General features: G+C 35.0%; 1 protein-coding gene across 1 annotated transcript in view; it reads left to right on the top strand.

Annotated features, from left to right (window-relative positions):
- The window catches only part of LOC143398295 (uncharacterized), a 326,595-nt gene that overhangs the window by 201,774 nt on the left and 98,949 nt on the right, over nucleotides 1-25,872 (top strand).

Genomic DNA, 25,872 nt, shown 5'->3' with positions numbered 1-25,872 from the left:
AACATCAGGGAAATCTGCAGTTTGGCTGAAAAATTATCTGTAAAACTGAGGTTAGGAAAGCTGTGAAGAGATTAGTGCCATTATTACAAAGAACCCAGGCACTATGTACCCTTGTGCCCTGAGGGCATCTTGAGTATTAGCAAGATCTAACCATTGCAGACTCAAGAGTATACAGGTGAAAACTTGTTCAAAAGAATTTTCTTTGAGAAAAGAGCCCCGATTCCACAGAACTACCTAAGAAGTTGTTTTCATAGAGTACAGTACACTGTGCTCCACTTTCTAGTCACTCAGAGTCCACTACTGTGACCTAAGTGAGAAAGCCACACTACTGCTCAAACTGGTACAGAATTTGGCATCATCCATTTGGTGCTGGTTTTGCAGGCATGAAGAATACAAATGTTACAGGGACCTGGAGGCTTCTACCAAAATTTCAGAAGAAAGCCTGGGAGGACAGTGTGTGTGGCAAGGCTGGCATCCCTGTGGGCAGCCCATGAGAAAGGAATGAATGAGGCTTTTACAGTGAAGTCGAAACTGAAGTGGACACCCCAGGAAGTTAGAGGTGCCACAAATGTGGAATGTCTGCTGAGGAAAGCTGCAAGAAATGAGTAGAGTCAGCCCAAAAAAGGTCATGTGGGCTGTAATTGGCAAGGTCATAGAGGCAGGAATGCCTAAACCCTAGGAGTTCACAGTTCACCACTATGTTCCCCAGATGCCAGACATGGAACTATCAGATTTAATGTTTGCCCTCCTGGGTTTCAATCTTACTTTGGTCCAATGCTTCCTTTACATCCCCCTCTTCTTCCCTTTTGGATCGGGATGTTTACCTGCTTCACCATTGTTTGTTGGACATATGTACCTTGTTATTTTTTAATTTTTTAAGCTAAGAGCTGCCTTAAGTCTCAGAGGAGACTTTGACTTAGACTTTTAAAAATTGCTGGAACTTCTAAAACTATGGAGATTCTTGAAAATTGACTGAATGCATTTTGCATTGTGAGATCTCCATAAGCCATTGGGGATGAGGAACAGAATAGAATGGTTTGGATCTGAAAAGTCCCCCAAAGGCTCATGTATTAAAGACTTTATCTCCAGTGCACCAATGCAGCACAGTTCAGAAGTGGAGCTTTGTGGAAGTGATTAAATCATGGAGATTCTAACCTCATCAGTGAAAATCTTTCAATAGATTCATAATTTGAATAAATTACTTGGAGTTGGTATAAACTGTAGGAACTTGGACCTAGATGAAGGGCATAGATCCTTGGGAGTGTGCCCTTAAGGACTATATCTTGACCCCAACCCCTTACCCATTATCCCTTTCCTCTCCTCTCCTTCCTGGAAGCCATGAACTGAGAAGATTTCCTCCGCCATGCCTTTCCACTATGGCCCAAAGTAATGGAACTACCCAACCACACTGAAATCTCTGAAACCATGAGCAATAACAAATCTTTCCTTCTTTAAGTTTTTTTGTCAGGTATTTTGTCACAGTGATGAAAAGTTGACTAACATTACTACTATTTCCTTGGGGTTTAAATAAGAAACTGGGTATTGTGAGGCATACCAGTAATCCCAGAGGCTCAGGAGGCTGCAGCATGAGAATCACATATTCAAAGCCAACCTCAGCAAATTAGCAGGGCCCTAAGTAACTTAGTGAGAACCTATCTCAATATAAAACATTTTAAAAGGGTTTGGGATGTTACTATGTGGTTAAGTTTCCCTGGGCTTGATCCCTGGTACAAAATAAATAAATAAAATTTTAAAATAATGTGCATAGAAACAAAGACAAAAAAAACTATTACTAAAGCACATTGCATAACATGGTCTATAGTTAAATTGAATACCATGTAGCCATATAAGGAAGGAAATCCTGCACCAGCTAACACATGGATTAAGATTAAAGGTTCACTGTACAGTTAAAAATTGTTTTTAGATAATAAATTTTATGTGTTTTCCCACAAGGAACAAATAAATGCAATTTCTATATGCTAGAATTAAGCAAAAATAAAAATTAGAAACATAATAAAAATATCATTTGCAGTAACCAAAAAAACATATTTATGTGTACATTTGAAAAGATGTATGCAGAAAGTTTAAAAATGTATAAAATAATTTTTAAAACACAAATAGAGAGACATACTCTATTCATAGCTTAGAAAAGTCAACTTCTATCTAATGTCTGTCAAAAATCTTTGTACATATAAACAACTTTAACATTTATGCAAAAAAAATGAATGAGAATATCTAAAAATGGGGAAGAAATAATAATGTGGATGAAGTGAGTATATGCACTATCAAGACATTTACAGTTATGATAATGAAGACCGTCTGGCATAAATGAAGGTACTCACATGTTAGTAGATAGAAAAGAACAGAGAACGCAGAAACAGATTCACAAAAACAGTGAACTGAGTTTTTACAAAGGTGATAAAGCAACTCAGTGGGGAAAAGCTAGCCTTTCAACAAGTGGGGGTGATGCAATTAGGCACTCATGAGCAAAGGAAAAACCGAACCTTACCTTTCGCCTCCTATAAAAAAATTAACTGAAAATAAACACTGGGATTAAGTATAAAATATAAAACTTTTAAAATATAATTTAAGAGAAAATCTTCGGGATCTGGGGCTTTGCAACAAGCTATTAGATGACACCAAAATCATGCTCCATGAAGGTAAAAATTGATAAATTAGATTTACTCATAATTAAAAACTCTTTCTATAAGATTCCATGTAAAGAAGAGGGAAACACAAGCCTCAGACTGAGAGAAAATATTTACAAAACAATTATCTGATAAAGAAGTTATGTTTAGAATATATAAAAATTTGTCAAAACAACACTAAAAAATACAATTAGAAAATTTGAAATAGACATCCACAGACCATTCAACAGATAAGATACATGAATGTCAAATAAGAATGTAAAAAAAATGTTCAGCAAAACTAGCCATTAAAGAAACAATTTAAAACTATGACACAATATCACTGTAACCCATTAAAATAAAATGAAAAATACCAACTACTAAATGTAAGAATGAATGTAAAATTTAGCTCTCTCATGCATGGCTGGTGACAGTATTAAGATCCTTGTTTTGATACTGTACTATTGTTTTGCAACATGTAACTTTTGGATGGAATTGGATGAAGGATATGTGGGTCACCTCTGCAAATACTTAAAATCTATAATCATGTCAGAGTAAAAAGGTTTCGAAAAACACTATGCAACTATGCTTTCTATAAGAAATGAACAATAAATATAGTCACCAAAAATGCAAAAGAAAATGATCAAAAGAGATATAACATAAAAACATTATCCACGATAATATTGGTACATCTATATTCATATAAGAGAAATAGACACCAAGACAAAGGCTATGACAATAACTAAAGAAGGACTTTTCATGATGATAAAATGTAAAGTTTGTGAGAAAAACAAAACCACCATAAATACTCATGCAAATAATAGCAGAGCATCAAAATCCATGAAGCCTGGATGATACCAGAAAAAAGGAAAAATAGACGAAGCTACTATTTTATTTTTTTTCTTTCTTTTTTTAACATTTTTTTATTATTAGTTGTTCAAAACATTACAAAGCTCTTGACATATCATATTTCACACATTTGATTCAAGCAGATTAAGCTACTATTTTAAGTGGGTGTTTTAATATTCCTGTCTCAGTAATTGATCAAGCAAGTAGTCAACACTTCAGGAGGTATGCCACACTGGGTAGAGGTTGAGCAGAGGGCAGAAGAGAATGTGAAAGTGGACTAAGCAGTTTATATGAGAATGAAGGGAAGAAGAGGAGGTAAAGAAAGATATGCTGAAAAGGACGACCCAGGAGCAGGCAGGCACCCCATCAATCCCATAAGGACTGGAGTGTCAGAGGGAGCAGAGCTGAATTGTAAAATGGGAATTCACTGAGAAACTAATTTCTAATCTGTGATTCCATCTTGTCCCAGTGAAGTGCAATTTATTCACATGTGAAATCAGTAAAAGTTCTTTGAGATAGGACTGAAGAGAGGAAGACAGACTGTCAGAGTTATGGACTGGCTTCACTTACAACCTAGAAATGAAAGGGTAGGAAAGTTGAGACTATGAGGTAAACATTCACATCCTTTCAATGTCCAACTCACCTTTGTTCATTCCCCAAAGTCTTTTTTATCTCTCTAACCCCAATTTGCAACTCACCTTCCTTTTCCTTCTTACTAATAGGGACATCTTGATTCCTTGCAACCACAACATGCTGGTCCTGAGACACTGGAATCCTAGGTCTCACTCAACAAATGTTATCTCTTCTTGCTTCCATTAGTAATGGAACTGACTCAAAACCTTGCATCTGACTAATCCCAGCAACTGGGTGGAACCTGCCATTGATCAAAACCCCTGAGTTTAAAATTGCTTTTCTCTAGCATCCTTGAGAATGGAAAGAAGCCTGATATCAAAAAGACTCCTATTTTATAAAAGGAAATAATTAATATTCAGCAGCTAATTGATGTTTTAACTTCAGAAAGTTTCCTTTTCCTCCAGTCTCTGAGGGCAGGGAAGATGTTAAGCAGAGTTTCTATTGGCCCCATGGTCATGTCAGTGACTGGCACTATATAATCCCCTTCTTGCTGTGGGAGCCCCATTAAAATCTGGGAGGTCTCCCTAGATAGTATGCAGAAGCCGATGCTGTGACCAAAGGACACAAGGAGCAGAAGGATCATGCAGGGACACTGCCCTCTCCAGGGACTTGCTTTTCTCCTCCTTACTGTCATAGCGGATGCTCAAGGTAAGCATAGCCCCACTTTTTAAGAGCAGGGAGATGCTGGATTAGCTCCAAGACTCTGGGAAATGGTCCTTGGGATACTAAAGACAATGCCTCTTTATAGATCATTTGGTTTTGACATAATATGATCCTAAGTGACAGTAAATGCTGATTTTTCTTCTGCGGGGTCTCAGTTATTCAAGAACAACAATGGGATGCTGCAAAGATATAAAGTTTATTCCCAGATCGACCAGAAACTATTTCAGAGTTCCACAATGACATCTAAAAACTCACTTCCCAGGTTTCCCATAACAGTTAGAGGCTGAGGGATGAACTCAGGCTGCCCTCTTATCTGTTCCTCCTGTACTCTATAGTATGCTTACCCACCCTTTTGTATTTCTGCCCTTTTAGCAAATGAACTGGTATCTTTTGTGTGTGTGTGAAAGAGAGAGAGAGAGACAGAGAAAAAGACAGACAGGGAGGGAGATTGAAGGGCCATAGAAAGAATGATACACAGAAATAGAGAAGGGGAAAACAGAAAGAGAAATATAGGTAGAGAGAATAGAGAAGGGGAAAACAAAAAGAGAAATATAGGGAGAGAGAAGAGGAGAGGCAATGATGAGAAGGGGGAAAAGACTGAAAAATAGAAACAGAGACAGAGGTGCACAGGGGAGAATGAGCAAGAGCGAGAGTGAGTGAGAGAGAGAGAGCGAGAGAGAGAGAGAGAGAGAGAGAGAGAGAGAGAGAGAGTGTAATGGGTGTAGGAACTTTGAAAGTAAAAGTTTGAGCAGGAGCATGCCTGCCCATTGGAAGTCAGCTGTTTAGACAGGAGTCCATAGAAATCACACTAATCCATGGTGCTGGATTGATGGTAATGATGGTCCTGGTGGTGATGATATGTGTGGATGTGTACATGATGGATGCAGATGTAAACTTTGGTGCCTATAAAGAAAGCCTCCCCCGCCCCGCAACGTAAACTGTAATTATACCACAGATAACCCTGCACCTGCACTCTGAGCCTGACATTGATATTCTTTTTCTTCCTCACAAACCCACAGCTCAGATGTTTTCTGCCTCATTGTAGTGTTTTCCCAGACCTGGTTTCTTGCCAGAACTTTGTATTTCTGCAGGTGTTTTCTCTTCCTATCATGTGAATTGATCGTCTTCCAATCCTGTTGTGAAGAAAAAAAAATTATTTCAGATGTAGAAGGTCATGGATGAATTGATGTGAGCACTATAGGCAGAGCAGGGATCCAGCCTTAGAGACTTCAGGATGAGCCTCTCCTTGTTCAATTTTCCCTTCCCTGTGGATACTCGATCTTGTTCTCTCACATGCCAAAAACCTGCTGCTTAGAAGAACCCTGTGCTCATGAAAGTCTTCATGGTGATTTTGTTTTTTCCCTTGTGGTTTCCTCAGAGCCTACATAAAATCTGGTCTCCACTTGGCTTTAGAGTTCAGGATACCAGTGTTTGAGTTCCTGCAATGGGAATGATCTAGCCACATCCCTGGAGAACCTGCTCTTCCAGTTGTAGGTGTTGGTTCTATCTTCTTCAACAATGTTTCTCATTTCTCTGTCTCTTCTCAACTCAAATTTTCTTTATTTCAAACCCTCTGTTCAGAAGTCTCTGTCCCTCTTATTTGGGAAACAGTCCCTCCCACAAAGAACAAGAAGTTCTGCTCCTCACTCCCTTACCGTATATCTAAGAAAATCCAGTTCCTTAGGGTCTAGCCATATGCCCATGATGGTTTTCTGTCTGCAAAGCTGTGCTGTCTCTTAGAGGTGGAAGTATACTCTCAGTATGAAATGTAAAATTGATATCCTGATTCCATTTTGGCCTCTTTCAGCAAATCAGTGAATTAATTTCTTATCAGGTTGTGAAGACATTGTACCTCATTCAAACAAGTGTATTTTTTCCTCAGAGAGAACATTTTATAAGATTATATTATCAAAACACATGTTCACATATTAAAGCACTTGGTTCAAATGAATTTGCCCCATCTTGCAAAATTTCAACCTTGGAATTATATTGACAGAGCATTAAAAATCCCTCTATCCTGGAACATGTTACAAGAACCTTTACTGCAAGTAGTCCAGGTGACCACAGCAGCCTGTCAGGTCACACTTGACCCTTTCTTTGGTACAGATTTAATGGGTGTATCCACAATAGCTCCCACAGTGCCCCCTCAATACAGTTCCAAGGTATAGCTTCCTCAGTGGGGGGTCCCGTCAAAATTTGTCTGTTTCTTCTGCTGGCTTATAGCTCATATATCAAAGCCAGGCTGAGCTCTTGACCCTTTTCCTAGTTGTTCTGTGGAGTATTTCCTCTGTATACTGGAGGGTTCCCTAGAGTACCTAGTACACTGCATTGCTAGATGTAATCATCCTTCATTGTGCCTTAACAGGCACCAATGCTACAACAGAGGGCACACTTCTCAGTGACACAGCACAGTGGGGGAGGTGGACAACTAAACCAGTAACAATGATAAACCATGCTATGTACAATAATTAAGAAAGTAAAGTCTGCTCTGGGAACACAATTGGGAGTCAGCTAACCTACTCAGAAGTGGTCAGGGAAGGCTTCCTGAAAGAAATAGAAATGTAAAGGGACACAGTACATTTTAGAATTGAAATAATTTTTAGATATAAAACTGTGTACATACACCTATGTCATCTATAAAATGCTACAACAGAAGTATTCACATTTGTGAGCAAACACATTTATTAATATAAATCATTACTTCCATATTATCAATAATTTTTCTATTTTAGGCAAATGCTAACCAATAAGCATGTAAAGAAATATACATGTTCTGATTTTCTTAGAGTTCTAACTTTTCCTAGATTCAAAGTTCATAATTTTTATCTTAAAACAACATTTGTGCTCAGTAAAGTCTCATCAAGGTTATATTACTGAGATAGTTTAACATATGAATAGAGGCTTTGATCTCTGAAATCAGATGCATGGTTTTGAATCTTCATTTTAAATTTTCATTTATAAAATATAGAAGTATAAAATAAAGAAGAGTTCAAAGTCTCAAGCTTTAGGAATTTTCATGAAGTGAATACATGTAAACATCACAGAAATCAATAAATAGAATATTAACAACTAGAAGATAACTTTATGACTCCTTTCAGGCAAGGTTAACCAGTTCCCTGACTTCCAGCACCACACATTAGTTGTCCTACATCTATGCAATGGTATAGTATGTGACACTTTGTTCCTTATTTTGTTTGTTCAACATTGTGTCAAAATATCTGTTAAAATTTGTTGTACTTTATTCCTTATCATTGCTATATAATATTCCATAGTGTAACAATGTCACAGAATATCTATCACAGAATATCTTATTCTCCCCTCAGCAGTCTCCAGTTAAAAGATATTATAAGTAATGCTGCTGTGGATATTCTTTATATATCTTCTGATAAACACATGGATACAGATCTGTACACAACTTCTGAACAGAGGGTTTGAAATACAGAAGAAAATTTGAATACAGAAGAGACACAAGAAGTATGAATTATAAAATTGATATTCTGATTCCATTTTGGTCTCAAGATATGATTATGTTAAGCTATAGGAAATACTGCCATATAATAGCTATACAAATATACCCTCTCAGTAACATCTAAGAACCCAAGTTCCTGCACACTCTGTCCAACCTAATATTGCCAATATTTTTTTTTCATTTTAGCAATCTGCAAGTATAGAGTTGTACTGTTTCCAGGTTTTAATTTGTATAGCTCTAATGGCTAGGTGGTACTCATTTTATATATTTATTGGCAACATGGGTTTTCTCTTATGAAATGCTTGATCTTTTTGCCCATTTTTTCTTTATTCATAATCATAGAAGTAGATTTTAATACATTGTGTAGAACCAATAGAAGAAGAAGTAAAATGTCAATTTAGAAAGATAGAATTTAGACAGATGTGTAAGTATTTTAATTTTATTAATATATATGGAACTCTCCCCTTTGTTTCCAGAAGACAAATTAATTTCATGAGCGGTTTTGTTTTATTTTGGCTTTTTTTGTTGTTGATGTTGGCTTTGTATATGTTTATGGAGTACAACAGGATGTTTTTAAACATCTGTACACAGTAAAATGACTGCTACACTCAAGAAAACTACATCAAGTTAACTCCTACATTTCCTCACATTGTTAAATTGTGTGTGTGCATCTGGGTGTATGTATGGTAACAACTCCTAAAATCTACTCTGTTAGTAAATTTCAGCACACATTACGATGTTATTAACTAAAGTCATGATGTACAGTCTGTCTCTAGACTTACCCATTCTACTCAACAGCAACTTTATATATTTGGCCTCATTTTCTACTGGATTGTCTTTCCCTTATAAAATTACAGGAATCTTTATGTCTAAAACACAACCTAAAGTCTTGCATTGGTTGGTACACATATGTATTTTTAATTTTTCTGCCACTATATGGGGGTTTTGCACTCCTTAATGAGATCTTTTGATAAATAAATGCTGTTATCCAAATTATTATCTGATATTGCTTGTATCCACCACAGTTAGACATTTATATAAACCCTTTGTAAAATATTCATAAATATGAAGCCAAGAAAATATCTTATACTTTATTTTTTTAAAAACTGTATTATTCTACTTTTCAAATTTATAATTGCAATCCATATTAGAATTGATTATGGATTCTGGTATGAATTAGACCTCTTAATTTTATCCCATGAATTACAATTAACCTATTAAATTAAAAGATTACTTTTCCTTCATATGAAATGCAGTGAAGCCTAAGTAATAAATTAGATATTTCTACTCCTGTGGGTCAGGTTACAATCCTCTGTATTCTATGTGATAACATTATGTGTCTCTCCTTGCAAAAAACCATTTCATCTTAGTCAATATAACTTTATAAAAATTAAATAAGTTTGTCTCATAACATAAATTATCTAATTTTGTTCTTGTTCATTAGAAATTATTGTATATTCCTGACCTTTTCAAACGAACTTAGAATAATTTAGATAATTTTACCTCCAAATATATGACTTTCTGCTGGGCATGGTGGCACAGACCTGTAATCCCAGTAGCTTGGGTTCCTGAGGCAGGAGAATTGGGAGTTCAAAGCCAGCAGCAGCAACACAGTGATGCACTGAGCAACTTAGTAATACCCTATTTCAAAGTAAAATATTAAAAAAGGCTGGAGTTGTAACTCAGTGGTTAAGTACCCCTGGGTTCAATCCCCAGTACAAAAACAAAACTAAACAAAAAAAAATGTGGAACCAATCTAGATGCCCTGTAGTGGATGAATGGATTTTAAAAAGTAGCATATATACATAATGGAATTTTACTCAGCAATAAGAGAGAATAAAATCATGGCATTTGCAGGTAAATATATGGCATTGGAGAAGATAATGCTAAGTGGAGTTAGCCAATCCCCAAAAAACAAATGCTGAATGTTTTCTCTGGTATAAGGAGGCTGACTTATAGTGGGGTGGAGAGGGGGAGCATGGGAGGAATAGATGAATTCTAGATAGGGGAGAGGGGTGGGAGGGAAAGGGAGGGGAAAGGGGGTTAGCAAGGATGGTGGAATGTGATGGACCTCATTATCCAAAGTACATGTATGAAGACAGGAATTGGTGTCAACATACTCTATATAAAATCAGAGATATGAAAAATTGTGCTGTGTATGTGTAATAAGAATTGTAATGCATTCCACTGTCATTTATTTTTTTAAAAAAATCCATTTAAAAAGCTAAGAAAATGAACATTAAAAAATGTGACTTTTTATTGGGACTGTGTTCAATAATCCATTAAGTATTTCCACATATCAGTCTGGGGATAATTTTCAGCTTAGCAACTCTGAATCTCCCAGTAAACAAGTATATGTAGTGGCTGTCTTGCATATTTTTCCTTTGACTTTCCTTTGTCTATGTGCTTGAAGATTTTGATGCCATTGTAAATGGTATTCCTTTGTGTGCATATAGTTTATTAATTTGACAAATAAATTTTATCAGTTATAATTACAAAACAGTACATTAAATCCATTTTAGGCATACATATTAACTAGAATTGACACATTGTAAATATTAAAATGAAGTCACAAAACATTTCTATTATCAAAAATTTTCTTTATTCTATTTTGCAGCTAATTCTCCTTAACTGTTATCTCCAGTAGACAACATATTACTTATTGGATTTATGTTATTATATAATTACTTTATTGTAAATTTTCATATAAATACAACTAAATAATATTTACCCTTAGTATCTATTTCTCAACAAGATATTTTTAAAGAGTCACCTATGTCTTTGAATGTGTCAATTTTTATTCCTTCTTGTGTTATTCAGTCCCCAAGAAGAATCAGATATTGCCAGTTGTCACAAAGTAGATGAGCCTCGAGGACATTATGCTAAATGAAATAAGCCAGATAGGGAAAGAAAAAGATTACAATAACTCTCTAATATGTGGAATCTAAAAAAATCAAATACACATAGATACGGATCAATATAGTATTTAGGCATGGGATGTGAGGGGGAAAAATGTTGAAATGTAGGTGAGAGGATACAAAATAGCAGGTAGGTAACATGACCAAGTCTAGAGCTCAAACATACAACATGAGAACTATAGATAATAAAATTGTGCTATTTCATGGATTCATGCCAAATGAGTAGATTTTAGTTGCTCTTGCCAACGGAGGTCGAGGGAACAAAACTAAATCTGGGTAAGTATGTGGTTTGTTGTTTATGATATTTTGCTTCACTACAGTAAATATACATGTGTGTATACATATCTATATACATATATAATTTACCATGGCATCATGTGATATACATTAAGTATACACAATAACATTTATTTTAAAATACTTTATTCATTTTATTATATAACATCTTTTCATTTCATGGATATATCTCAGTTTGTGTATCCATTCACCTACTATGGAACAACTGAGTGACATCCTAGTTTAATTATTATTAATAAAAATGTGAAGAATATTCATGTCATACCTCTCACTGCATTGGAGTATTATTGAAATTGTCACATCATATTGTCAATATATTTTTTTAAGTAACAGATGGAGGTTTCCAAAGTTAATACTACTGTTCCCATTATTACAAATCCTCTCTAAAACTTACTATTTACTCTTTTAGAAATTCTTGTGAATACATTTAATTCTCTGTGAATCTAAACTGCTCTCCCCTAGTTACTAATGGTCTTCAGTACCTTTTGTGACCCCGTTAGTTATTCTTATTTTTCACTCAGGAAGGGAAGCATAACAAGAGAGTCTGATTCTAGGCTCCTGTTAAGTTCCAGTGACCTATATGATTATTCTTAGGCCAGTACTATACTGTTTCAATATGGTAGATTTATAGCAGATCTTGAAATAAGTACTTCTTTCAAAAAAGATTATTAAGCTTTCTGATTTTTGTTGATATAATAAGATGTTTTAAATTTTAGATTGTGCTCATGTCTTGAAGCTTTATAAGTACTAGCAGATATTTGCAGATTCCTAGTTTCACGTACACAATCATATTGTCTGAGAATAAACACAGATTTAGTTTATATTCCATAAGCTATATACCTTTTCTTTCTTTTTCTTGCCTTTTTTGGGCCTCCAACACAAAGAATGGAATTTTTAAGAGAGACTGTTATTGTAGCTTAATGAGATTCTCGCTTATTCCTACTCTCCTGAGAATTTTTATTATAAAGGAATATTGAAATTTTCCAAATGTTTTCTCTCCATCTACTTAAATAATCATGTACTGTTTTCATTTATTCTACTAATCTGGTTAAATATTTTTATTTACTTTTTAATATAATCAACATTGCATTCCTGGGTAAACCCATCTGGTGCTGGTGCATTATGCTGTTTCTATATTGTTAAGTATGACTTGCTGTTTTTTGCTGAAGATTCTTGTGTCTATATTCATGAAAAATGTTGTTTTACAGTTAATTTATTTTCTTCTATCACCTTGATTTTGACACTATGTCTTATTGACATCATAAAATATATTATAAAGTGTTTTTTTTCTTTTCTGAGAAGCAAAACAAAATCTAGAAGTCCTATAATTTTCCTGTGAAGTATAATTCACCACTGAAAAAAAATTCTGGCCCTGGAGATTTTTTTATGGGGAGGTTTTAAACAATAATTCAATTTGGTTATAAATTTGGTATGATAGTGATTTTTAACAGATATATAAAAACATAAAATGTACACATAATTATGGGATACCAGGTGATTTATTCTACGTATATATAGTGCAGTGCTTAAATCAGATTAAACATATCTATGTCCTCAAGTATGTATAATTTCTTTGTGGTGAAATCTTTCAAAATCCATAATTGGAGCTTTTTGAAATATCTAGCACATTAACATTATCGATAGTCACCCTGCCATTCAAGAGCATAACAGAATTCTTTCTCTATCTAGCTACTTAACCTGGAGCCCTTCATCAGCCTCTCCCCATCGTCACCTCTCTCCCCCATGCCTCCAGTCTCTCCAGCTGCATCTACCCTACTCTTCGTTTCAGTGAGATCGACTTTTTTATAGTGCTCATCTCAGAGAGCTCACTTGGCACTTATCCTTCTGTACTCCACCTGTTTCATTAAACCATGAAGTCTACTTGCATCTATGTTCTTGCAAATAGCAGGATTTTGTGCTTTGGGTGCTAAATAATATTCTATTGTGCATATACACCACATTTTTCACATCCTCACATTTGTTAGTTTTTGTATATTTACCATTCTTACTAGAGTAAGCAATGTTTCATTGCCATTTGGTTTGTTTTTCCTTGAAGATTAGTGATGGTGAGCATATTTTCATATGTCTTGTGTTCCATTGTATATATTTTGAAAAGTATTTGTTTAGTTCTACAAGTCATATTTTATCAGGCTATATTTTTTATACCTCTTTTTAGGTTTTTTAAAATGTTCAGGATATTAACCAGTTTTCATATATATATTTTAAAAAATATTTTCTCCCATTATGTAGATTGTATCTTCATTCGGTTGAGTGTTTCCTTTACTATGTGGAAGACTTTAGCTTTGCTGTAAATTTCATGTGTCTATTTTTTATTTCGTTTCCTGTTCTTTTCATGTCTTGTCCCAAAGCTTCTTACCCATTTCCAGTATCCTGAAGAATTTCTCCTACTTTTTGTAGTAGTTTCACATCTTGTATTTAGGTCTTTAATACATTTTAAGATGATTTTTTTGTATCTTTTGAAAGGTAAAGATCTAGTTTTATACTTTTGAATGAGGATATCTAGTATTCCCATCACTGTTCATTGAAAAGACTGTCCTTCCTTCAATGCATGTTCTTAGCATCTGTACCCAACGTCAGTTGACTGTGGATGTATAAAATTACTTCTGGGCTATGTATTCTATCCTGTTGTTCTATTTCTGTTTTTATGCCAATAGCATCCTTTTTTGATTACTACAGCTTATTAGTGCATTTAGAAGTCGAGTACAGAAACGAGTCCTGCTTTTGTCCTTTTGCTTAAAACGGTTTTGCCTATTCATGGTATTTTTTTGTTGCTGTTATTCTATATACATTTTAAAATTGTTTTTCCTATATCTGTGAAGAATAAATTTGGCATTTTTGACAAGGGTTAGCTTAAGTCTCTAGATTGCTTCAAATAGCATGGACATTTTAACAATGTTGACTCTTGATCCATAAACATGGCATGACTTTCCACTTTGTGTTTTTGTATATGTCTTCTTCAAAATCTTTCATTAATGTTTTATAGTTTTTATTTACAAATCTTCTCCTTCTTTAGTATAATTTATTCCTAAGTGTTTTTCTTAGCTATTATAAATGGAATCGATTCTTGATTAGGTTTCAGATATTTCACTATTTGCAAACCACAAGACTACAAATTTTTGTATAATGATTGTTTATCCTGCAAACTTGTTGAATTCATTTTCTAATTTTAATTGTTGCTATGTGATGATGGAATCTTTGGGGTTTTCTGTATAAGATCTTGTGATATGCAAACAGTAACAATTTGACACCATCTTTTGCAATTTGGATTCCCTTCAATTATTTTCTCTTACCTGGCTGTTCCAGCTAGGATTTCAGCACAAATTTGTTTGTTCCAGATCTTAGGAAGAAGGATTTTGAGTTCTCCCATTCAGTAACATTTTACCTGTTGGCATATTATGAATAGCCTTTATTATTTTGAAGGATGTTTCTTCTATTCCTAATTTATTCCGATTTTTTAGTGTAAAGAGATGCTAAATTTTATTCAAGACCTTTGTTGTGTTTGCTATATATAATTTTAATATCATATGATTTTTGTTTTTTATTCTGTTGATGTGTTGTATCATATTTACAGTCTTGGGCTTGCTGAAACATATTTGTATCCCCAGGATAAATCCCATTTGATCATAGTACTAATCTTTTTATGGTGCTGTTAAGTTTGCTAATAAGATTTTAACATTTATACGTATCAAAGGTTTTGGGCCTATAGCTTTTCTCTTTTTGTGTGTGTCCTTGTCTATTGTTCATATGAGGGAATTCTGGCCTCTGAGAATGACTTTGGAAGAATTACCTTGTCTATTTTTTGAAATGATTTTAACAGCATTCTCATTAATTCTTTAAACATTTGGGGATAACTCAGTTATTGAAGTATTGAAGTCATATGCCCCTAGGATTTTCTTTAATGGGAGTTTTTTTTATTAATAATTAACTCATTACTCATTATTGGGTAACATCGTGTATCCTATGTCTTCATGAATCAATATTGGTAAGGTGTATGTGTTGAAGAATTTGTCCATTTCTTCTAGGTTATCAAATTTGTTAGCATATAGTTTTCATAATAATCTCTAATGATCCTTTCTTTTTCTTAGGTTTCAGTAGTAATGTCTACCTTTTAGTCTCTGATTTTATTTAACACACCTCTCCCCACAACTCTGTTAGTCTAGCTGCCAATTTTTTAAGTATTTATAAAGAACCAGCTCCTAGTTGTGTTGATATTTTAGTCTCTACTTCATTTTTTCCACCTTTAATTAATTAATTAATTTATTTATTAAATTTATTTATTTATTTTAATTAGGTATCTAAAACAGCAGAATGCATTGTGACTCATTGTATACAATTGCAGCACAACTTTTCATTTCTCTGATTGTACATGAGGTAGCGTTGCACCATATGTGCAGTCATTCAAGTACCTATATTAATGATATCCATCTCATTCCACCATCTTTCTTGCCCCAATACCCTCTTCTTCTCCTTCCCCTTTGCCCAATCAAAGTTACTCCATTTTTCCCTTGCCCCCCCCCCCAATTATGGATTAGTATCCACTTATCAGAGAGAATATTCTGCCTTTGGTTTTTTGGGATTCGTTTTCTTCATTTAGCATGATACTCTCCAACTCCATCCAATTACCTAAAAATGACATAATTTTACTCTCTTTTAATGCTGAACAATATTTCTTTGTGTATACATACCAGTTTCTTTATCCATTCGTATATTGATGGACATCTAGGCTGTTTCCACAGTTTAGCTATTGTGAATTGAGCTCCTATAAACATTGAGATGGCTGCTTTACTATAGTACGTTAACTTTAAGTCCTTTGGGTATAGACCCAGGAGTGGGATAACATGGTCAAATGGTGGTTTCATTCCAAGTTTTCTAAGGAATGTCTATACTGCTTTCCAGATTGGCTGCACCAATTTGCAGTCCCACCAGCAAAGTATGAATGTGCCTTTTCTCCCACATCCTCACCAACACTTATTGTTGTTGTATTCTTGATAACTGCCATTGTGACTGGCGTAAGATGAAATATTAGAGTAGTTTATAGAATAGAAGACACAGAGATAAACCCATATAAATACAATTATCTCATATTAGACAAAGGTGCCAAAAACATACATTGGAAAAAAGATAGCCTCTTCAACAAATGGTGAAGAGGAAATCCATATTCTGCAAACTTAAACTAAACCTCTATGTCTCACCAGGCATAAAATTCACCTTAAAGTGGATCAAGAACCTAGGAATTAGACCAGAGACCCTGAACTTAATAGAGGAAAAAGTAGGCCCAAATCTTCACCATGTCAGATTAGGCCCAGACTTCCTTAATAAGATTCCTAAAGTGCAAGAAATAAAATCAAGAATGAATAAATGGATTCAAATTAAAAAGCTTCTTTTCAGCAAAAGAAGCAATAAATGAGGTGAAGAGAGAGCCTGTGTTTTGTGAGCAAATTTTTACCATATGCACGTCAGATAGAGCACAAATCTCCAGAATATATAAAGAACACAAAATCTTAACTTCAAGAAAATGAACAACCCAATCAACACTTCTCATAAGATATACAATCAATCAACAAATATATGAAAAAAATGTTCAACATATCTAGTAATTAGAGAAATGCAAATCGTGGGAAGTTCTTGATCCTTGATGGTGTGTCACATCACTTGCATATTGAAGGATTAGGTTTTTATTTCAGTCTTTCTAACCTGAATTTTAAAATAAGTTCTTTATATACATATTAATTATACCTATTAATGGCATTTGATGTGACATTACCATACATACATGTAGTGTACACAAGTGCTAACTAAGCAGATTGCATATTTCCTCTGAGCTTGTGGAAATTTCTGTTATTTTAGTACTGGATTCTAATTTAGCCCATGATTTCTTTGTTCAATAATGAACAAAGAAACACTAGAGAGAACAGGCCTGGTTTTTCCCAATTTTATACTAGGTGTGTGTTTCCACATGAACTGGGGAAATGGGAGAATCTAAAAAGGTAGTCCATCCCCCAGAAACTCTCCCTGAGATGGGTAGATCCATATGCCTTATCCAGGGTCACTGGTCTGCATTCAGGTACTCTGGTATTCCACCAGGCTCTGGGCAGAAACACTGTGGAGGGACCAGCTTCAGACTCTTAACCATAGATGGTGCCCATCTCCCTTTTACTTCCCAAGAAAGTAGTTATTCTCTTCATGTTGTTCTGTCTGAAGTTGGCAGAGGAAAGAGATGGGAAGTCCTGTGGCCACTAATGCTGCAATGCTATTTCACATGGTGAGGCCACAGCCAACACTGGGGAAGAACTTAGAACAGTACTGCTATGAGTGGATGAGGTGTGTACTGCCAAGGTGGATTCATGGCCTATGACTGCTACAACCTGTCACAGGGGATGCTGGCTGGAATAAAAGTCCAATAGACTGGAGCCATGTGTCTCTTCTCAATTCAGGGACACTGGCCTCGGATGAGGTACTGTTAGGATCTGTCCAGTATTATATTTTACCTGTCTGATACTGGGTTCCAAAGCAAACTCCTGTGATTAATATGCTTCCCTACAGCCAGAAAATGGAGGCTTGCTCAAAATTCTGCTGCCCAGTAGTAGTGTAGTGTTGGTAATGGCAGTTCTTTGACCATCAAGGTTACCACTAACCTGGGTTCCATCTCAGTCTCACAGCCACAAGTACCTGCACAATCTCAGAGGTGTATCCAGGTGTATCCCTACAATTTGTTCTGATGTAGGCCAAAACATAGATCCATCCTATTGATGAATAAATCTCTACCCTTAGCTCTGCTAGGTCTGAAAACTCTGTGTGTGAGCTCTTGCCATAGTGGGCCCAGAACTGAGCTCAAGTCAAGTCTTATGCTAGCTTTTCTATCCTGCTTCTTAGAAGGTGGAGCTCCCTATCCAGTTGCCCAAGTTTGGGGAAAGAGTGGTGAAGCAAGGTTGGCTAAGGCAGTTCAAGAGAATCAATTCCTGCAATGCAGGGAATTTGGAGTACAGCCAAGAAGCTTATTTCTCAGTTATATATTATGGTTGCAATGTGAAATGTTAGGAGTTTTGTGTAGCTCTAAAGAAAGACCATTGTTTAAAATTACTGTTAGCAGGCAAGTCCAGGAGCACTGGAGTTTGGCGAAACATTGTGGTTGTTCAACAAGAGAGTTTAATTCCCAGGGCTGTGTGCCTAAGATCAAGGTCAGGGCTGATAAGACTCTAATACAGAGCCTTCTCATGCCAGGCATTGCTACAACAGCCAGGCATTTCCTAGAAGCCAGGTATTCTGTGCCTTTACACAGAAACTTCCTTAGCCACCAAGTATGCATAGTCATGAAGCTATCAGAGACCAGAATCCCAAACACAGAACCCTTGCATGTATGTATGTATCACATTTTCTTAATCCATTCTTCTACTGATGAATATATGGGCTGATTTCATAATTTGTTATTGTGAATTGTGCTTCTATAAACAATAAAGTACTTTGTCACTATATTATGCTAATATTATTTCTTCTGGATAAATACCAAAGAGTGGGATAGTCATACGGTGGTTCCATTCCTAATGTTTTGAGGAATCTCCATATTGTTTTCCAGAGGAGTGGTACTGTTTTGCAGCTGAACCAAAAATGTATGAGTGTACTATTTTTCCACATCTTCTCCAGCATTTATTATTATTTGTGTTATGAATAATTGCCAAACTGAATAGAGTGATACAAAATGTAGTGTAGTTTTAATTTGCATTTCCCTTATTGCTAGAGATATTAAACATTATTTTATACATTTGTTTGCCATCTGTGTTTCTTATTTTGAAAAATTTCTGTTTTGTTATTTTGTGTATTTATTGATTGAGTTATTTGTTGGGGTTTTTGTTTTGTTTTGTGTGGACTTTTTTCAGTACTTTATATATTCTTTATCAGAATATATATATCAGAGTCAGATTATAGAAAAATATGGATTTATGGATGTTGATCTTGTATCCTGCTATTTTGCTGAATTTCTTTTTCAGCTTTAGAAGTCTCTCATGGAGTCTTATGGGTCTTCTATATAAAGGATAATGTCATCAAAAAATAGATATTATGATTTCCTCTTTTTCTATTTGTGTTCTTTTAATTTCCTTCTCTTGCCCAAATGCTTTGGCTAGAATTAGAGTTTTATATTAAATAGAAGTGGTGAGATTGGAAATCCTTGTCTTATTCCTAATTTTAGAGGAAATATTTTCAGTTTTTCCCCTTTCAGTATGATGCTGACTTTGGGTTTGTCATATACAATCTTTATAACGTTGAGGTAAGTTTTCTCTATTCCTAGTTGTTCAAGTGTTTTTAACATGAATGGGTATTGAATTTTGTCAAAGGCCTTTTCTGCATCTATTGAGATAATCATACTGTTCTTTTCCTTAATTGTATTTAAGTAGTGAGTTACATTCATTAATTTGTATATGTCAAACCACCTTGTATGCCTTGGATGAAATCCACTTTACCATAATGTATTATCTTCTTGATGTTTTTGAAAGTAATTTACTAATATTTCATTAATGTCTATGTTCATCAGGGATATCAGCCTGTAATTGTCTTTCTCAATGCATCTTTGTCTAGTTTGGGAATCAGGGTTTTACTGACTACATAAAATATATTTAGAAGTGTTTATTCCCTTTCAATTTCAATTTCAATGGATTAATTTGAGAGACTGGTGTTAGTTCTTCTTTACAGGGCTTGTAAAACTGAGCTGAGAATTCATCCAATCATGGGCTTTTCTTTGTTGGAAGGCTCTTGATTTCACTTTCAATTTTATTATAGGATATTGGACTTTTTAGGTTTTCTATATTTCCTGGTTCAATTTAGACAGGTCATATTATCTAGAAATTTTTCAATGTCTTCTAGATTTTTTAGTTTATTGGAGTATAAATTTTCAAAATAGTTTCAAAGGACCCTCTGGATTTCAGAAGTGTCAGTGGTCATTTCTCCTTTTCATCTCTAATTTTGTTTATTTCAGTCTTCTTTCCCTTTCTTCTGGTTAGTTTGGCTAAGGCTTTATCAATCTTATTTATATTTTCAAAGAACCAACTCTTCATTGTGGTGATTTTGTGTACTTTTTTTATTATTCTCAATTTCATTAATATTCTCTGATCTTAATTATTTCTTGTATTTTATTGACTTGGGGATTAGTTTGTCCTTTCTTTTCTAAGGCCTTAAGGTGGAATGTAAATGTATTTATTTGTGATCTACTTTTTTAATGTAGACACTCAATGCTATCAATTGTCTTAGAACTTCTTTTATACTGTCCCAGAAATTTTGATACATTATATCTCAGTTCTTATTTGTTTTTGAGAAGCTTTTGATATCTTCTCTCATTTCTTTTTTGATCCTTTTTTCATTTAAAAGAGTATTGTTCAATTTCCATGGGTTTATGTGGTTTCTGCTATTTTTTTAGTGTTGCTTTTTAATTTCATTCATTATGATCCAAGAGGATGCATGGGATTATATCAATTTTTTGTGTGCTTGCCAAGACTTACATTGTGACCTAGAATATGTCATATTTGGGAAAAACTTCCATGAGCTGTGAGAAGAAGGTAAGTTCAGCTGTTTGGGGGAGGAAATATTCTATAGATGTGTACAAGTGCTTTTGATTTATAGTATTAAGTTGGAAAATATCTTCACTGATTTTATTTTCTTATAATCTGTCTATAGGTGATAAAGATCTATTCAAATAAACCATCCAGTATTATTATACTGAGGTCTATTTGAGATTTAATATCAAGGAGCATATTTTTATGTAATTTGGCAGGCTGACATTTGAGGAATATATATTTACTATCATTATTACTTCTTCCTCCACCTCCATTCCTCCTTCTCCTGTCTTCTTCCCATTTTAATTTTATTCTGAGACAAAGGCTCCCTAATTTGCTCCGGTCCTTGCTAAGTTACCAAGGCTGGCTTTGAACTTCTGATCCTCCTGTCTCAGCCTCCTGAGTCACCACATCAGGCTAATTATATTTTCTTGTTGGATTATTCACTTTATCAGGATAGAGTGGCCTTTGTCTCTTCTGATTAATATTTGGTTTAAATCTGCTTTGTCAGAGCTGAAAATTACTACTGTTGCTTTGGGGGGAGTTTATTTGCATAAAATACTTTCCCATCCTTTTAGCTTAGCCTGTGGATGTCTTTGCCTAACACAAGTCTCTTGTAAACCATGTATATGTGGATCTTGCTTATGGGTCCATTTACCTAATCTCTATATTTTAATTAGTGAATTGAGTGTTATAATAGCTGTTTGTAATTTCCTGCCATACTTTCTATATTTGTCATATTTGCCATATTTACTTTATCCAAATATTTTCTATATTTCATTCTTTCTTGAATTTCATTTAGTTGGTTGTTCTTCTTGTGACTCTCATCAATTTGGGAGTTTTCTTAGTTTGTTTTTGGGTTCCTCTGTGTGCAGTTTCTCTTTGAGTATTTTTTGTAGTGCTGGCTCCTTGGTCATGAATTCTTTTAGTTTCTCCTTGTCATGGAAATTTTCATTTCCCCACTGATTTTGAAAGAGAGTTTTTCTGAATATATCAATCTTGACTGGAAATTGTTTTCATTTAGGACTTGGACTATCTCATTCCAGGACCTCCTTGATTTTAGGGTCTCATTTAATAAGTCAGAAGTGAGATTTATTGGTTTGTCTCTAAATATATCCTGACATTTTTCTCTTGCATAATTTAATATTCTTTCCTTACTTTCTATGATAGGCATTTTGATTATGATGTATCTTGAAGAAGTTATTTTCTGAAATTGTCTATTTGGGGTTCTATATATGCCTTTTGTATGTTGATATCTATCTCATTTATGGTATGGCAAATTTATTCTTTTACCATCTCATTGAAAATGTTCTTTAGCCTGTATGTCCATTTTCCGATATGACTCTCAGGTTTTTTTCTCTTGGTGCTGTTCTAAAATTCTTGTACATTCTGATCATGATCTTTTTCCCCTTTATTATATACTAAATATTCTAGTTCATATACTTCATAATCAAAGACTGAAATTCTGCTGTCAAGGCCTAAAATTCCATTTTCTATGCAATACAATGACACTTTCGAGTGAATTTTTTATCTAATTCATTGTGCCTTTAATTTCCAGGAGTTCTGATTTATTTTCATTATCTCTATTACTTTATTGAAATGATCTTTCACCTCCTTCATTTGCTCTCTTAATTCCTTCCTTAGCTCTTTTTATTTCATTGAACATTTTAATATTAGTTTTCTATCATTTTTCTCTGGAATTTAATCCACTTCCATATCTGTGAGATCCTTTGTATAGGTATTGTGAAATTGCAGAGAGATTTGTTTGCCTGTTTTCTCATGTTTTCAGAGGTCTTAGACCTGTTCATCAATTGAAATGAATTCTCCTTCCTCTTTTGTATGCATGTCCTTCTGTGTATGGTTGTCTTTTTGTTCTTGGACTTTCTATTTTTGACATATGAGTAGATGTCCAGAATCTAAAGTCCCTTTCTGGTTGTTTCTCCTTGGAAATAGTTATTGGTTTGGAGGTTTTTGTCTCCCTGATCTAGTTGTTGAGGTATTCTTGAGGCTCAGGTGGGGCTAGAATGTGTTCAGGGTGAGATTTGCGGTTACCTGGCTGAGTTTTGAGTATTGCTGGGCAGAAGGATCTCTAGTCTTTGAACTTGATGTGTCTTGGTTGCTTTCCCTAAATAGAAAAAGTACTAATGTTAGCAACAGGTCTACAATCTTAAGATAAATGTCAGGTGTTACATTCATAACACTAATGATGACCAATATAGGAGACATGGGGTTAGCATTTAACATCAGTAGCAACAATAAAAAACTGTGACTTAGATCAGGCATCAAATAACAGGTGACTACTGTTGTCATCCACTGTATGAATAATCACAATAGATGAATGGGTAGGAATTACATAAACTATATAATTCTATTAAATAATAGGATTACAGTTTCTTAAGTGAAGGCACAACATGTTAGGAAAGTGTTTTAGTCAGCTTTTTCATTTCAGTGACTAAAGGACCTGACCAGAACAACTATAGGGTAAGAAAAGTTTATTTGGGGTCTCACAGTTTCAGAGGTCTCATTTCATAGACAGCCAATTCCTAGGGGCTCAAGGTGAGGCAGTTCAACATGATGGAAGAATGTGGCAGAGGGAAGCCACTCACATGATGATCAGATAGCAGAGAAAGAGACTCCACTCTCCAGATAAAAAACATATACCCAAAGCCATGCCCCCAGTGAACCATCTCCTCCAGCCACACCCCACCTACCTCCAGTTACCACTCAGTTAATCCCATCAGGGATTTACTCATTGATTAGGTTAAGGCTATAACCCAATCATTTCTCCTCCAAACCTTCTTGCATTGTCTCACATGCCAGATTTTGGGGGACACAACATCTAAACCATAACATTCGGCCCCAGGCCCTCAAAAGATTACACTCATCTGACAATGCAAAATACATTTAGTCCATTCCCAAGAGTTCCTATGATTTCAACAGTTCTGAAATTGCTCAAAGTTCAAGTCCTAAGTCTTCTCTAAGACTCAAGGCAATCATGCATTGTGAGCATATATAAAATCAAAAACAATTTACAAGTACCCAATATATAATGGTACAGAGTAAACATTTTCATTCACAAAACTTTGGGCATAAGACCAAAGAAAGACGAAAATCAAGCTGGACAAACCAGTCCTGTAGCTCCATGTTCAATATCTGGGGCACATGGCATTGCAATGTTCTATCCAAAGGGTTTGTTTAGAAGGCAAGAGAAAGTTTGAAATATTTATAAAAGTGAACACAAGAAAGGCAAGAGATAGGTAACAGTTGTATGCTAAAAATAAGGAGGACTAAAAACTTAATTGAAAGAAATAAAAAATGAGAAGAGGGAATAGGAAAATGTAGCTATGAGTGAGTGAAAAAGGTGTTGATGGTGCAAAAAGGACAAAAGCCAAGATACGAACAGACAAAAGATCAAAACAACTCAAATGTATAATGATATCCTGCCATGGTTAAATAATAAACAGAAGAAGAAAACAATTAAAGTGAAAGTAAATTATATGAATTTTGTAATTGTATGTGTTTATCCTATTCACACAGTGAGAAACCCCTCATACACACACACACACACACACACACACACACACACACACACAAATATGCACACACAATAAAAAGAAGAAAATCTCACAGAATGGAAAAAAGTAAAAAATAATAAAATGTAATGAAATAATATTTTTAAAAAATTTAAAGTTAAAAAATTCTTAAAGTAAAAGATTTGGGGAATATGGAGAAAGAACAGATAAGAAAAAAATTAAAAAGAGAAAAACACAAAATGAAGGGCTTATTTCCACTGAGGTTATCATAACTGTACCCAGAGATGTATTTTCATTCTTTGTATTTATTTTTGGGCTCTGAAACCCTTAGATCAAGTTAAGTTTAGGTCTTTGTGTTCCTCACCTACCTATTAGCCATTGCTGCTAGGAGCCAAACTTTGTTTTAATAGCTCTCAGCTTCCCATCTTCTAGTATAGGGTGTAATAGACTTGACAGTACTGACAAAAGTATTCCTCTAGAGGGTGTGGCAGAATTGTAAATTGAAAGTTCCAGTGGCTGGGGTTTAATTTTGGTTGACCTTTGGCACTCTATAGTAGATATTCAATATTTGATCCACAACCCTTGTTGCTGGGAGATACTAGTTACTACTGGATGTCTGAGTCTCAGAAGCCTCCATTAAAATCAACTTTTTAGGGTATAGTGACTTAAACCTCCACAGGTTTCACATTCACCACTATGAATATGAACAACCAGGAATCAGCCCTGAAGTGTAGATGCTCCTGTGTGGCTGTTATTGGCATCTTCCCAGTAGCTCTTTTGGAGCACAAGCAACAAAGGGAGATTTCTCTCCTTGATTTGTGCAGCCTGTGTGTTCCAGATGCAATTTTTTCTTTGCACCTATTTCAGTCAGTCTGGTTCATTCTGGGGGTCATAATATGCAAGTGCTCTGTTCCCTGGCAACTTCATCTATGAGTTCCCAATCTTCTGTCTCTGTTTGCTGGCATGCAGAACTACAAATGACTCCCATGTAGGTGACTTTAGTTCCCACTGAACTCTCTGCCCATGGGCAGAGCAATTTTGGCTGGTTTTCACTCAACCACCTCCCCCACTGACTCTGAATTTCTTAAGGACAATTTTTGTTTTTTAACCACCATGGTTTCCTGTCTCTATCTGCATGTGTTTCACTTTCCCTTCAATAGCACATCTGCGGCCTTTGCCAGCCAAGTTTCTCTGATGTATTATTTCTGATATTATTTTCAAAGTTTCTGACTTTCTGTGTCTCTCTGGTTTCTTTCACTGTCCAGTATTAAGTTTCAGTGAATTCTCTTAGTTACCTAGCTCAGTGAGGAGCAGCCTTTT

Source organism: Callospermophilus lateralis, chromosome 4, assembly GCF_048772815.1.
Source record: "Callospermophilus lateralis isolate mCalLat2 chromosome 4, mCalLat2.hap1, whole genome shotgun sequence".
Classification (NCBI taxonomy): Eukaryota; Metazoa; Chordata; class Mammalia; order Rodentia; family Sciuridae; genus Callospermophilus; species Callospermophilus lateralis.
This window is presented reverse-complemented; position numbering and strand designations above follow the sequence as displayed.